The sequence below is a fragment of the Ambystoma mexicanum genome, chromosome 1p (genome assembly GCF_040938575.1).
Source record: "Ambystoma mexicanum isolate Mex_15411 chromosome 1p, UKY_AmexF1_1, whole genome shotgun sequence".
In the NCBI taxonomy this organism is placed as follows: Eukaryota; Metazoa; Chordata; class Amphibia; order Caudata; family Ambystomatidae; genus Ambystoma; species Ambystoma mexicanum.
In genome coordinates this window covers 138,505,533-138,522,220 of record NC_090921.1, presented here as the reverse complement: position 1 = coordinate 138,522,220, position 16,688 = coordinate 138,505,533, and the positions used below count along the sequence as shown (strand labels likewise).

Genomic DNA, 16,688 nt, shown 5'->3' with positions numbered 1-16,688 from the left:
TTTGGGGGGGCACTTTAACTGCGTTCTAAACCCTAGAGTGGACAGGTCAGATGGGAAGTCAGATAGACCTGCCCCAGCAGCCAAAGCGTTACAGACGCTGCTGAATGATTTTGGGTTAGAAGATGTATGGAGGGCATGTCATCCTCATGATAGGCAGTACTCGCATTATTCTGCCCCGCAGCAACTACACACAAGGATGGACTATGTGTTCGTCACCCCAGAAATATTGACAGAGGTCACGCAAGTTGAATATAAAGCGAGGGTCCTCTCAGACCACTCGCCTCTGATTCTTGGATGGCAATATTGTCCCCCGAGAGCGAGAATTTCGACGTGGCGCCTCAGGGCAAAGGCGCTTAGAGACCCCCTTTTCAGGGAAGACATGAGAGATGAGATAGTTAACTACTTTGAGACGAACACGGGCAGTGTAGATTCAGCGGGCACATTGTGGGAGGCCTTTAAGGTTGTGATACGGGGAGTGGCTATAGCGAAATCCAAAGGACTGCAGGGAGGGATTTTGGCGGATTTACAGGAAGCTGAAAAAAGCACTCATAGGAGAAAATGATATCAACTCAGACAGTGACCTGATACTAAGATTGCAGCAAAAGTGCGCAGGGCACTGGGAAAGATTATGCAACCTTAACTATAAAAAGTATATCGAGAGACAGCGTGCTGGAGGCGATAAGCTGGGGAGGCATTTGGCATGGATGTACAAAGTGAGACTCCTAGTCCCCCGATTAGATCGATAACGAGGGAAGACGGTAGGGTGGTGGATACCCAAGAGGGAATTAATCAGGAGTTTGCAAACTATTATGGCCTCGAATATGGGGATGGAGGGGAGGATAACCGCGTGTTAATAGAGGAAACGCTGGAAGACATAGGATTGCCACAGATTAGCGCAGAGGACAGGGAGGAGATGGACGCACCAATCACTTTGGAGGAGTTAGAAGAGGTGGTGAGATAGTTGCCAACTAGTAAGACCCCGGGAGCGGATGGACTCCCAAGCGAGTTTTACAAAATATTTAAAGACAAAGTGCTCCCCCCTTTGTTAGATATGTTGAACGAAGTGTATGAGCTAGGCAGACTACCGGAGTCGCTCAGAGAAGCGATTATAATACCACTTCCCAAACCGAACAAGCCAGAACATAGCTGTAGCTCTTATAGACCCCTGTCGATGTTGAATCAAGAGAGCAAAATTCTGACTATCATCTTGGCCATTAGATTCAGGAGAGTCATAAGTAAACTGATACACCCAGACCAGACAGGCTATGTCCCTAATAGGAACATCTCCTATAATCTTAGAAGGCTCCATAGAGTCATCGAATATGGTAACTGAAGTGAGGATGAACTGGCAGTTGTGTCGCTGGATGCAATAAAGGCCTTTGACTCGGTAAAATGGCCATGGCCATTGGCGACCTTGGCTGGTTATGGGATAGGTCCGGGGTACCTACAGTGGGCCAAGATGTTGTACAGTGAGCCGCTGGCTAGGGTCAAAACGGGGTCAGTGATATCGGAAAGATGGAAGCTGCATAGGGGAACCAGGCAAGGCTGTCCATGGTCCCCTATGCTCTATATATTGGCCCTGGAACCCCTGGCGATCTACTTAAGACAGCAATACGACATGATAGGCATCCCGGTTGGGGGAATACGACACCTGATATTATTATACGCAGATGATATACTACTGTATTTGCGATATCCAGAAGAAAACCTTCAATATGTATTGGAGGTGATAGGTAGATATGCGGAGATGTCCGCAATAGCGGTGAACCCTAATAAATCCAACATGTTCCCATTGGGTAGATACAAAGGAATCCCCCTGAGACAATTACCGATGTTACAAGTGCCATGGGCAACCAGCACATTTAGCTACCTAGGAATAGATGTATACAACACGGTGGAGGAAGAGCATAAATGCAACACAGAAGTAGCCATTACCAAGATAGATAATTGTATGCGGTTCTGGGTAAAACTGCCCTTAGCAATGATGGGTCGTGGTGCAATGTTAAAAATGGTGGTCTTGCCTCGGCTCCTACACTACTTCGGGAATATCCCATTTATGATAGCAAAGAAATTCTTTAGTAAACTGGCTGGCATATGCAGAGACTTTCTGTGGCACGGGACACGGAATAGAGTAGCCCTCTGGAATCTACAGAACACTTACGAGAAAGGGGGTATAAAATTGCCTAATTATGAAGTTTATTATGTTGCCAGTCAGCTACAGTATGTGGTCAAATAGCTCTCAGAGGATGTGACTTCGGAAACCAAGCTGTTCAGACAGATTTGTGTTCCGTTCTACCTGAAGGAAATAATATGGCTACCCCAGACTGTACTAGATGGGCGCCCCAAGATGTTGCTACTAGGATGGAGGATGTGGCGAAGGGCATGTCAACTGATGGGGAACCCATGCCTGTGCTCCCCTCAGGTACCGCTAGTAGCACTGGCGGGCGGAGAAGAGCAGCTGAGGGTGATAATCAGGAACCACTGGGAACCAGCTGGCGTAGCGACAATGGGAGATATCTGGCGGGAGGGCACTATAACAGATTTTGGGGAGTTAGGGGTGGAAACTGGGCTACACAACGGCCAGTTTATCACGTACCATAGACTGGTGCGGAGTATCAAGAGAACGTGGTCAGAATTGGTGCTTGAGGAAGAACCAGACGCTACCGTAGATGTAATATATGACATAGCAGAGGGGGGTCATGAGATATCTAGGATATATGAGATGATGATGTCCAAAGTAGGAAAGGAGAAGGTACAATTGAGACTAGACTGGGAGGAAGAAGTGGGTACCCCGATGGAGGATGGGATTGTGGGAACGAGTCCAAAGGTATCACAAAAAGGTGTCCAGGAACGCAAGACTTAAGCAGATGCAGTTGTATATTACGCATAGGGCGTACCTGACACCCCAGAGGATAGCCAAGATTAAAAATGCAGAACGGCAGGCATGCCCCAGATGTGATGAGGAGAATGCAAGCATGGTGCATATGTTCTGGTCCTGCCCGGTCATTGGGCGCTTCTGGGGGGAGGTCGCACATAAATTAGCAGGAAAGGGTATTAAGATTGTGGTGGATAATGTGTGGGCCTGTCTTCTGGGGGGGGTTCCATAGGCCGAGGAAACTCAAGCATGTGAGCAAACTGAAGGATCTGGCATATGCGCTTGCGAAGAGAAGAATTGCTATGGGGTGGAAAACATGCCACAAACCACGATTAAAGATATGGTGGAATGATCTGCACAAATGGGCAGAGGCGGAAACTATGGTATGGCAAGAAGCCAGCAATGCTGGGGGGGAGGAGGAAACTGAGAATTTCATAGCCTGGAAACTGCTGATAGCAGAACTATTTGGGTCTGTGCCAGACTCAATGGACCGCACAGACAGAAACCTCCCATCACAAGATGCAGAATAGAACATTAGTAGGAGTAGGCTCGTAATGGGGGGAGGGAAAAGGGAAGCAGTGAGCGCGACTGAACAATGTATAATGGATATGTCATTGTATACACTGCAAGTTTGGTTGTATTGTTTGTTTAAATATTAATAAAGAAATTTAAAAAAACAAATGTTGTAACTGAAGAGAAACATCAGGACAGAGAAAAGGATTGAGCTGATTAGAAACAAAGAGGTCTTAGGAAGAAACAGGACTGAGAAAAGAATTGTGCTGAATATAAACATAGAGGCCCTGAGAAGAAACATCAGGACTAGAAAAGGGATTTTGTAACCAGAAGAGAATTAGCAAAACCCTGTCAGAAAAGCATACCAGGAGTTCTGAAAGAGACAATATTGCAAAGTCAGACAAGCTTGTACGTCCATATTGATGTGGGCCAAGAAAGGCACAAGGAACTGTTGTATGTGGAACTTCAGTGAAGAATCCAGGGGACGGGAACCACCCTCTGGTTCAAGGACCTTTATCCTTGAAGATCATTTGTGTTGGAGCCATTCATTCTAATTTTGTGAACACTTTTCTAAACCACGAAAGGTTAAAGACATTTCCAGTTTCATCTTAGAGTTTAGTTGTAGTGTGAGGGTCAGAATAGAACTTTGGACACGGGACAGGTTTGATTTGGACATTCTGGAACAGACCAATACTGTTTGGTGTATGTAGGGAAATTCCTCTTAGAAGCAGGGTCAGAAAATACATTTTCCCAACCCCTTTTATTTTCAATAAAAGTATTTAAACAAAATCATGGCTAACTTGTCCGAGTTTCATTCCTGACTCCTCACTGTGAGAAACCAGAGGGTGTCTCACATACTGATGCCAGGGATTTGTCATCCAGTTGGCCAGGACACGCCCATCGCTGTTGGATCCAGTTCCTTGGGGTGGACCAGTGCAGGAGGATCACCTGGATGTGGGGTCGTTGGGAAGTAGGGTTGGGGCACCAAATGGTGAGACGCGGTGTCCCCTTTTCTTTCAAGCCTCTTCCCCATCCTACTGTGCAAGATTTGCTGACTTTCCAACTCCCCCTTTTGTGTAAACAATGAGACAAGGAAGAGAGGGATCAGGAGGATAAAGATTACTGACAGTAAACACACTCGGATACAGAAAATAGACTCCTTCCTTTTGACAGGAGACTGTCCCAGTAATGAGACCAGGCAGAGTCAGTCTTCCCTTTACAACTATGCACACCTAAACCTAATCACCTCTCCCAGGAAGTATAAAAGGTGGAAAACGAAGGCACACGTTGAGCGAGTCGGGGATGCTCGAAGGTGTCGGGAAGCAGGAGAAAGACCAAGCAAGCTGCAGAGACGCTGGGAAACCTGGAGGAAGAGAAAACCGCCCAAACACTGGCCCTGTTACTTGAGAGAAGACTGCAGTGTGGAGAGGGAACGGTACCTCCAAAAGGCAAGACCAGGGGCATCTGGGGTTGCTTGGAGGTACCCACAGCAGAACTCCTCCCCTGGGTCAGGCAGGCAAACCCACATCTCTGAGGGGCAGGAGATGAGATCCTGACCTCATTTAAACATCCCCCTTTTGGCTCCTGCAGCTCCCAAAATCAGGGAACGCCGTTTTGGGGAGCTGTGAAGTGGGAGGGAAATTAACACATTGCATTCTGGGACTGGGAGTCCAACAACATTAATTGAAAACCGTGAATTGAGAGGAGACTCGAGCCCAGCAGAGGGAAGTCTCTGTAAATTGTAGATCTTGAGGAGAGGGATCTGAACCCCACGGAGGGAGATCCTTAAAAGCCAAGACTAGCGAGGTGAATGCAGAAGGTCACAGCAGCACCTCCCTCACATACCACAATGGAGCTTGAAAGGAGGTGAGCTGCAACGGACCGAAAACCTTGATGAACAAAGAGAATTTAATACAGAATATCAGACGCTGCCGGTGAGTGAATGTATGATGCGATAAGCGTTTGAAGTACTCGCTGAGTTCCGTGGAACCGCGAGTAAGAGACATTGTAACCTGAACTGTGGTGAAGGATGCAGAGGCTGTACGTGTGATTAGGAGCCTTGCAAGAGGGGACGATCAGTCAAAGTGGCCATACGAGGGAAAAGGCCTGAATTTGAGTATCCCTCATACAGTTGAAGGTCTTTGACAAGTGTTAGGAATTGCGTTAAAAAAGGGTTGCAAAAGTGTACTCGACAGAGGGATGCCAATGGAAAGCCAGGGAAAGTAAATCCTGCATGTGTTTAAAATGGAGGGAACTGTGATACATGGACAGAAGTGAACCCGACAAAGGGATGCCTAGTAAAAGCAAGGGAAAGGGAATCCCGTCTTGTGATAAAGATTGATTGAAACGAACAGTGCTATAAAGACTAGGGTGAACCCGACATAGGGGCCTCAGACAAAAGCAAGAAGAAGCAAACTCCCTATTGTCAAGGACACTGCTCTCCAAGCTCTCCCGGCTTGGAACAGATTGCTTTCTAGTGCCTACAAACTTAAAAGGGGGTGCTCCCAATCTTACCATATGTTCCGCCCTGTCCCGTGATGCAACGTGGGGAAGGGAGCATGTGAGTTCAGCAGTCCTGAACTACCAAAACCCTTTTTGGACCTATCATTTGGCTAAACACACTTTTGTTATACACATCATTGTCCCACGCCCATTTTGTTGTTTAGAAGTAGGGAGTGGCAATAGTATAGGCCATCTTTCTTTGACACAACACCACTGTAGTGTGAAGCACTGGCGTTAACCCACTGAGCTACCTATGCTGCATATTTAGGTATAAGGCTTGTTGCACATACATAATGCTACATAGAACTTATTCAAAGAGTGTAGCAAAATGCTGCTGAATGGTGCCTCATAGATAGATGGCCAGTTTAAGAGCCCTTCTGTGCTTACAAGGGGTTAACTGCAAAGGCTTTTCAGCTCATAAACAGCTATTATTCGCAAGAGGCGCCACTGTGGGCAGACATTAGTCCAGTGCTGCCTTCCACTGCGCTCCGCGCTAGCAGGTACACTGATAAGGCCGCATTCCATGGAGAGTTTCCCAGAAGAAAAAAGGGGGGGGGGGCCAAGTGCTAAAGAGAGTGGAAGCTCTCCTATAGAAAACATGTTTTGCGCAAAGAAGGTTCTGTTAAGAAACTTCTAGAAAATCCAGTGCGTCACACTGATTGACAGGAAGGCCTAATAAGAAGCCTTTACCTGCTCTAGGGAGGGAGGACTCTTTCTGGGCTGTTTGATAGAGACATGCACACAGAACAGCGCCCGGAAACCAGCCAGCACTGAAGGGCAGAGGCTCTTGGCTGTCACATCCTGCCTCCGTGTAGGCTGCAGAGTGGGGCTAGGCCAGTCCCAGGAGAGAGAGGTGCCGGGCACGATGGTGGCGTGGGTCCTAGATGTGACAAGATTGCGCCAAATCCAGCGACTTCTAGGAGCGTAAGAGTATTCTTGCATCTCACATGTAACTGATAACCTGATAACCTGTATTGCTTACTTGCATTTTTAATCCCATTTTATTGCAAACTGCTGCTTGGACTTAGTTGGCTTATTAGTAAATAAATGCAAGTGTAAAATCTTGTTGTGAGTGGGTTTCTTCCAGACTGTGTACATTGTGCCTCGCATAGCTTCGAACTTGTGAGGGGTGGTAGCGGGTTATAGGGCAATCAGGACTGGTCCCGGGGTGAGCAAATACCCTTTCTACTACATTTGGTATAGTCTTTTCAGGATTTGCAACCATAATGCCATTCTGGAAGAAACAGGGGAAGGGTGAGTGTAATGAGGGAAATAGTGCACTCTGTCACATTCCGGGGTTGCCAGTAACAAATGCATTGTCATCTGTGGCAGACATTCTGCATCGGTATTCTGCCCTGATGGCATGGGACGACATGCTTGAAAATGATGTTTCCTTGGCGGTAATCAGTGAGTGTTTGGAGAGTTTACCGCCTGGGAAAAGCCGCAAGGAGCTGATGGGCGCAGGAAACATAGGCTGGTTGTTCCTGCAGGCGCTCAGAATGTTGCATGAGAAAGACTTGCTTAAAGATGCACAGATTAAAAAATTAAATGAGATATCCCTGCTCCAAGAGCAACAAATAGTAATGAGGGAGACCCTTGAATCGTCCGTAAACGGGCTGATCAGATGGAGGATAGATGTGCTTCTTTAGCCGTGCATGTAGCCACGCACAAGCAGAGGAGAGGCAATCCGTCAAAGATAAGAATTCAAGCATTAATTAGGAAAGATACATGGGATCCAAATTTATGGTCTGTCTATGTAAGCAACAGTGAGTCAGAGCAGACTTTTGAGTGGGATGAGCCGCTTGAAGTACGAGTCGTAGAGCTAGACGTTCAGAGGGTGAGGAGCTGGAATGTGCTCAAAAGAAATGTGCTTTTCCAGCGCGGCCATTAATTACCAATAAATCAAAAGGCCAAGCTGGCAGTGGAAACATTGATAATACTAGAATTGTCAGAGATTATACCCAGACAGAGCTGTTAGACATTGCCAAGTTGTTTAAACAAAAGGCAGGGGAGCCGGTTCTGAAGTGGCTGCTGCGCACATGGGATACAGGCAGTGACGGCATCTTCCTGACCCCAAAAGAATTATTGAAGATGGGTTCAATTACTACCAATGTGATGCTGGGACAGATTTTACGCGGCGCGTTAGGCTCAGCAAGGTTCACATTCATTGTTTAATTGGCTTCAGACTGCTTTAACAAATTTGTATGCAAGTCCTATGGACATGGAAGAAACGTGGGGGCCTTGAAATGTACTGCCTGAGGCTACAGATCAGCTTAGAGAGATGGGTTTGCAGTGCGCAATCTACAGCGCGAATTTTGCAGGACCAGATATGGAACTTTTCACTGCAGGCATGCGCACGCGCTTATTGCGAAATGCTCCTGGTCATATGAAAGGCGCATTGCTCTCATTGCTGGGTCCAGCGCAGGGCAAAGCTATCAGTGAAGTTGCACTGTTACTGGGGCAATTAGAAGGGCTGGATGAGTGAAAAGCTGCATGTTTAGTGGCGGCAGGTGTTGATTCAGAGAAAAAGCTTGGCAAAAATGCAAAATCTAATGATAAAGCCGACACTATTAGAGTTACATGCAGACAAATGTGGGTTGACCTGCTGAAAGCGGGAATTCCAAAGGAAGAGATAGACGGTAAACCCACATCTGTGTTGCTTGAGAAATGGAAAAAGATACAGAAGCGGGGGCCAGGCAAAAATAGCCCTACCGCACCCCCTGAGGAAGATGTGTTGAAGCCCAAAATGCGGGCAAAAATGTATCCGGATTTGTCAAAGGAAAAATGGAAAGTCCCCGACTGCATTTTTGATTGAAGGGCTGGCTCTGTCTTTAAGGTACTGTTAATAAAGAGAACCAGTCCCATAGACAGACACCCTTTTGTGCTACTTACATTGTATTTAAATGACAAGGTGAAACATGTTTTGGCTCTATTAGACACATGAGCCGAAGTGACAATTCTGAATGGCAATCCCAACAAATTATCTGGCCCTAGAGTCCTGGTCACCGGTTATGGTGGAGTGGAGACTGTTGCAAAATCCTTTAATGTAAATATGTCATTTGGCGAGGGATTGCCTTTCACTGCTAATGTCCTGATTGCTGACATACCCGAGTACATACTGGGGATGGATGTGTTGTTGGCCAAAAGTGTGACTACAGACTAAGGGGAATTTGTTTTTGGCAATCGGAAAATCCATGTGAGAGTTGTAAACCCTGTTTTGGTTGTGCATGCAAAATGGACCCCCTTACATATACCTCCTTTTGCTGAGCCAGTGTGCATAAAACAGTACAGACTGCCGGGAGGGCACAAAGAGATTGGTGAAACCATTGAGTCACTAGTGAAAGCTGGCATAATAGGCAGTCAGTCCATTTAACTCCCCGGTTTGGCCCCTCTGCCGCCCAGATGGGGCATGGCGTCTGACTGTTGATTTTTGTGCCTTGAACAAGAAGGTGCCACCTTTGGCTGTGGCTGTGCCAGACATTATTACTTTGATTGAAAACCTCACGAAAGAAGTGGGTGAATGGCATTTGGTAATTGACCTGGCCAATGCATTTTTCTCCATTGATATTGATGCTGAATCACAAAATCAATTTGCTGTAACTTGGGGGAACAGACAATTTACATTTACTAAATTTACCCAGGGGTACTTGCACAGTCCCACTTTGTGTCATGGATTGAATGCCAGAGACTTGAAAATGGTGCAGTTGGATGATGTGTATGTTGCACACTATATCAATGATATAATGTTGACCAGTAATGAGAAAACACAAGTTGAAAAGGCTGCTGAAAAGCTGATCACACACATGCAGGACCGTGGGTGGGCTATTAATCCCAAGAAGGTACAGGGGCCCGCTCAAGAGGTGAAATGTTTGGGTGCAATCTAGTCTGGTTCAGCAAAGAAAATCCCTGAACCTGTAATCGACATGGTACAGCAGATGAAACAACCCGTGGATAATAAAGAGGCACAAAGATTCATTGGGTTAATGGGATTTTGGAGAAATCACATACCTCATTTGAGCTTCATACTGAAACCAATCTACAAAGTTACCAGGAAAAACCAGGATTTTGAATGGGGCCTAGACCAGCAGACCGCCTTTCAACAGGCTAAAGACGCTTTGCAGAATTACATCACTCTGGGTCCTATGACACAAAATGATCCTTTTGAACTGGAAATTCCTGTCTACAGTGATGTTGCAGTGTGGATCCTGTGGCAAAAGCAAGGACAGAAAATAGTGCCACAAGGTTTTTGGTCAAGAAAACTCACAGATCCTATGACAAGATATACTCTGCTTGAAAAGCAAATTGCTGCAGTGTATTGGGCGCTAGTTGAAACTGAACGAATCACAGGCAAGCAACCAGTGACAATTTGCACACAAATTCCAATCATGGGCTGGGTGCGTGAAGCTGCTGTGGGCGGAAAGAGTGGCAGAGCGCAAGACGCCACTCATGTCAAGTGGAAATGGTATTTACAGCAACGCGCAAAGGTTGCCCGCACAGGGGTTACAAAGCTGCAAGAACAAATGCTGGAAGCAGTAAATCTGGAAGAAACGCCTGGACCGAGCACTCCTGTCGCGTTTCCAGAATATCCCTTCAAAGTCGCACCCGCCTATGATATATTGACGGAAGAAGCACAGAATTCTGCATGATTCACGGACGGCACTGCAAAGTATGATAAAGGGCAAAGACACTGGCAAGCTGTTGCATTCCAACCCCACCGAGAGACACTGCTAATGAGAGAAGGAGTGGGGGGTTCCAGTCAACATGCTGAATTGCAAGCAGTGCCCTCTGTGATTGAACAGGTGAAAGACACAGAGACTTCATACATATACACGGACAGTTGGGCTACATATCAAGGCCTGACTCATTGGGCACCAGCATGGAGAAGAGACGGCTGGCAGATTAAAAACACTCCAATATGGGGAGGGCATGATCTCTGGGAAGAGATGTGGCGCAAAGGTGAGAAATGCAGGATCTGCATCGGGCATGTCGATGCACACATGCCACCTGACACTTCGCTGGCTGCGCTGTTCAATAATGAAGCAGATCAAATGGCAAAGATTCTGTAACGCTCACCTGATATCCACGGGGACACCACTTAGGTGGTCGGGACTTCCGACCACTTCTAACCCTTCCCTGGACTTGCTCAACCAGGCACTGGGCCTGAAACACAGTATTATCAGGGGTCAATTCCCTATTGGCCTTGCTTGTCTGGCCACCCTTTTCTTCCCTGGGTCCCAACCTTCCCCCGGACCTCTCCTCACCTTGTTTTTTGATGTGGGGCGCTCTCCGTCCTGCCTTCGATGCAGGGGTGCATTGGGTGATGTGGGCTGGAGGGTGCCTAGTTGCTTCACTGGCACGGGCCCGGCGGACGGGGCTTGCTGCGGCTCAGCCCGACCGGTAATTGGAATGAGTCTTACAAAGGTTCTGATGGCTCTAGTCCCTTTAATACTGTGTCTTTCTTTCCTTAGGTGTTGAAGGTCTTGAGGATGGTGATGCGCTGCTGAAGTAAGTAGGAAAGCGGAGCGTGATGCTTATTGGCTTCCTTAGCACTAACCAATGTTCGTCTTTTCGTGTCCTTTTAGGTGCCGCAGTAACCCAGCATGGAAGCGAGCTGAGTAGATGAGCTGCGGTGAGAAAGCACGATGTGCGGCACCTCTTAAATGTTTTGCGCTAACCTGATGTGTCTTTTCCCCTTTTTCAGATCGGCGGGATGCTCCGGAGCAGAAGTTGTCCGATCGACGGGAGTTCAGGTAAGGATTAAACTCTATTTGCAAATTCGAGAGAGCTAAGTATTGCAGAATGCTTACTAACGTCTTTTCTTCTATTCTTCTCCCCTTTGGTAGGGCGCGGCGTGCCGAGATGGAGATGACTCTGCAGTAGGAATCCGCAAGACTGGGAAGAGCTGGACAGAAGTTGGATGCTCTTCGAGGTGAGTATTGGCAACAAAGTTCTTATTCTTGAGGGTGCGCTGGCGCTGAAGAAAGAAGTGGGCCTCTTCAGGAGATCCCAGTACGGTGAGTGTCACGCTGCAGGTGCAGAGAAACGAAAAGCATGTTTCTCAGGGCGGGTGTGCTTCAAATAGTCTATAGGTATCCCAGGTATCCCTGGGCTGAGCCACACCCGAAAGACTAGACCGCTCATCCAGTTCAAGGAACTGAATTACATGGGGGCATCCATTGCCCCATAATACATTGCAAGTCCATTACTAAGTGAATCTCAGAACTGTGTGTGAGCTTGGTGCCAAAGGCACCAAGTCTAAGTCCAAGTAGGTGTCTGGGGAGATGGAGAGGCCCTTAGGGGCCGACTAGGTGGCCGTGACCTGGCTCCAGCCTGATATGCCGGGGGCCTGGGGGCAGGAATCGTGACAGATTCGCCCATTAACAACCCCTGAAGAAACAGAAGTGCAGCAAGGAATGGCAGACTGGGCGCCCCAGACCTCAGGACATTTAGGGCAACAGGGAACCTATGAATGGGCTAAGAGGAGACAACTGCCAATTACCATGGATCATGCCAAGCAAGCTGCCTCCCACTGTCCTGTGTGCTGTGAGGTAAAGTGAAATCCACTGGAAAGGAAGCCTCAAGGTGCTTTGTGAAGAGGTGAAAATGGAGCCAGCATATGGCAAGTTAACTACATCGGACCTTTGCCGCCAGAAAATGGAAAGCATTATGTGTTAACAATGGTAGACACATATTCCGGATTGCTGTTGGCCCATCCAGTCACCCATGCAGATCAACGGGCTACCCTACAAGGAATGGAATATGTCGTAAGACACTATGGCATTCCAGATGAAATCCAATCAGTTTAAGGCAGCCATTTTGCGGGACCCAATGTGCAGAATTGAGCTCAGGAACAAGGCATCAAATGTACACTGCACATCATTAGGTATCTTATTGAACGTAGCAATGGCTTGCTCAAACAACAAATAAACAAACTGACTCAGACTCACACTCTCAAGGGGTGGTTCAAGTACCTGAACAAGCATGGTTTGAACTGAACAATATCCCTTTGGGAAACCCGGCAAGCACCCTTTGTGAGACTGACAAGTGAAAAGGTAGAAACAACAAAGACTCTTATTGTTTGGAAAACTGAAAAAGAAGAAAAGCTGCCTGTACAAGGCACTGCGGGCAGTATTGGACTTGATCTGTCTACCTATGAAGATGATGTGATACCAGCGGGGCAAACCAAATCAATATCGCTGGGCATTGGCATCAAATTGCTGGCTGGCACCTATGGTCACATTGCTGCACGATCCAGTCTGGCAAAGAAAAGCATTGACATTTTGGGAGGTGTGATTGATCCTGATTATTGGGGAACCATTTCTGTGCTTTTACACAACACCGGTTTATCTGAGGTACCATTAACTAAATATGACCGCATTGCACAATTGATTTCTGAGCAAGCAGTTGTTCCCCAAGTGATTGAGAGTAAGCAAGCCCAAGACACCCACACCAAGGGGTGAGAGTGGTTTTGGTAGCACCGGGAAAAAAGTGTGGGTCCATCATCCGAATAAAAAACCTGAGGCTGGGGAAGTTCTAAGTCAAGGAGTGGTAAGTACTTATGTTGTGCTATTGCAAACTTCTGACATGCCTGTTTATATCCCTGCTACTAGGCTCACACCACAAACGTAGCGCTACATGATGGGGATAAGCTTGACCTTGCTGTGGGTGCTCCTGGCCTGCCAAGCAGACGCTTTCTCTGTAATGAACGGTTTGATGCCACACTACATGGACTCTGAGAATCGCTTGCATTACACCTGATGCTCCAGTCCTGCGGGATGATAACAATCGCACCGCAACCTGTGAGAAAAGCGCCACAAATGAGTATCCATATGGAACTGCTAAAGTACTGACTTGGCACATTGTCGGACACCTTTTGTCACTGACACATATCACATGCATGTATGAAATTCTAGGCCCAAATATTTCAGTGAATGGATCCAACAATTTGTTTGATGTTTCATGTTTCTTTTGTCCTAAGGATTGCGGCGAGTGTAACCACCAAGCTTTTGTGGACTATAACTTGACTAAATGCAATCCGTACAACTGCGCAAGGGAACAACCACTACCGAATGGTAGTATGATGTTCGTTGCCAAGACTAACGTTATACATGGCAGACACGCCACCTGGAGAATGGTGTTCTTTAAATCACAAAAAGTTGAAACTGTCCGCATGCTAGATTTTCCAGTACTGAGGCAACATTTAAATTGCAGAAACGTAATGCACGCATTTATCATTAGCGAGGTGCAATTACATATAGATTTGTCACGAGGCAATGTTTCACTGTTTCAACCAAACCGCTACAAATGGAGTGAATTTGTATGGCCAATTGCTAAATTGCGCGTTGCTAGACGACTAGATTCATTAATCGCGGGAGCTGCGGGGGTGGGAACAGGAGCTTTAAATGCTTTTGACATAGAGATTGTGTGCAACAAATTATCCACCATGGGTTCAGATGCCAGCGGCTGCTATAAAACTACTGGCACAGTGGAGTCCACTGATAAACCCTACCCTGTGGAATTCTGCCAAAAGTGTAGGCAAAAATTGGAGGTGGCAGAATGTTAGCTATGAAGACATCTTTTCAGCCATAGGGCAGGTGAACAAAACTGCCAGACACCCGATGCATTTTGTGGCAGACCTGGTTAAACCAGCAGGTGTTGGCTTTTCGTTCTGAGTGGGGGAGTCTGTCCTCAACCCACTGGCACACAGAATTACATTTACCAGCAGACATATGGATTAAACCGCTTGCTTTTGATTGCATGAATAATATCTGCCACGCTTTAATGCAGGTTAGCAGAACTGCTTATGCTTTGGAAATATGGTGCCTTTTCATAATCTTGCCTATGAAAAAAATTGGCTCCTGTTGGGTTCCGCAAATACGAGGAGAATGGTTAGACAGCCAAAATTACGCAACCCATAGTCATACATGTATGCCTTGGGACCAGGGTTGGGTGTGCCCTTAAACGGGAAGGATCCCGGACCCATGCATGCATCCCATAGCAGGGGAGTGCACCTGGATGCAGTACCATATTAATGGAACTGACATTTTTCAAATAGATCAGCATAGGGCCTGCATGATTACTAATCATACCTTGCTTATTAACAATTATAGATTGCTGGGGAACCCTCAAGTATTCTGTGTAGATCAGGTTGTGACATTCTTAGATATCACTACACACACCTTATATTCATTGACCCAGTAATCTCATACTACCTTGCATGCAGAGCTCACACAAATGCTTAACTGGATACTGCCTTATGGGATAATTACCTCCAGGCTTCAAGCTATTGGACAATTTGCTCAAGCCTCTTGGAAAGCCTTTCAAACTTTAGCCACCTCAGTTATTTCTGCGGAGTGCAAAATGACAAAAGACAAAGATCAGCTAATTAAAACAGCTGTCACTGCTCATCATTGGTGGGGCATATTAACCAGCCGGTCACCAACATCTACAAAGCTGCTTAATATAATGCTGCATCCATTGTTCTGGCTGATTATAGCCCTAATACTAATTGCTATAATTTTCATTGGGTTTTTGCGCAGAATTACTTACCTCTATAATAGAATGACTGGGCTGGAAAAACATTTGATAGGCTTACAGCACACCATATATGCTTCTAAATCTTGGAACTGAGCCAGCATTTTTTACCCACACTTCGAAAGGGGTGGAATGTAGTGTGAAGCACTGGCGTTAACCCACTGAGCTACCTGAGCTGCATATTTAGGCCTAAGGCTATTTGCACATACATAATGCTACATAGAACTTATTCGAAGAGAGTAGCAAAATGCTGCTGAATGGTGCCTCGTAGATAGATGGCCAGCTTAAGTGCCCTTCTGTGCTTGCGAGGGGTTAACTGCAAAGGCTTTTGAGCTCATAAACAGCTATTTCTCGCAAGAAGCTCCACTGCGGGCAGACGTTAGTCCAGCGCTGCCTTCCACAGCGCTCCGTGCTAGCAGGTGCACTGATAAGGCCGCATTCCACAGAGAGTTTCCCAGAAGAAAAAAGGAGGGGGCCCGAGCGCTAAGGAGAGTGGAAGCTTTTCTATAGAAAATATGTTTTGCGCAAAGAGGGTTCTGTTAAGAAACTTCTAGAAAATCCAGTGCATCACACTGATTGACAGGAAAGCCTAATAAGAAGCCTTTACCTGCTCTAGGGAGGGAGGACTCTTCCTGGGCTGTTTGATAGAGACGTGCTCACAGAACAGCGCCCGGAAACCAGCCAGCACTGAAGGGCAGAGGCTCTTGGCTGTCACATCCCGCCTCCGTGCAAGCTGCAGAGTGGGGCTAGACCTGTACCAGGAGAGAGAGGCGCCAGGTGTGAGGGTGGCGTGGGTCCTAGATGTGACAAGATTGCGCCAAAACCAGCGACCTCTATGAGCGTAAGAGTATTCTTGCATCTCACATGTAACTGATAACCTGATAACCTGTATTGCTTAACTTGCATTTTTAATCCCATTTTATTGAAAACTGCTACTTGTATTTAGTTGGCTTATTAGTAAATAAATGCAAGTGTAAAATCTTCTTGTGAGTGGGTTTCTTCCAGACTGTGTACATTGTGCCTCGCATAGCTTCGAACATGTGAGGGGTGGTAGAGGGTTATAGGGCAATCAGGACTGGTCCTGGGGTGAGCAAATACCCTTTCTACCACAACCACGAGGACACTGTTTATTTTATTTTTATGGTTCGTAGCTTGCAACCATCTTAGATTTAGGTTTAGGTCAGGTGTTTTCCACACTCATACAAAAGTTCAATAAACACCCTTGAACTGTGGTCACTTATGTCTGTCTTACTGTTGCCACCAT

General features: G+C 46.7%; 1 long non-coding RNA gene across 1 annotated transcript in view; it reads left to right on the top strand.

The window, feature by feature from the left end:
* The window catches only part of LOC138567150 (uncharacterized), a 445,111-nt gene that overhangs the window by 291,926 nt on the left and 136,497 nt on the right, over positions 1-16,688 (top strand). The window lies entirely within an intron of this gene.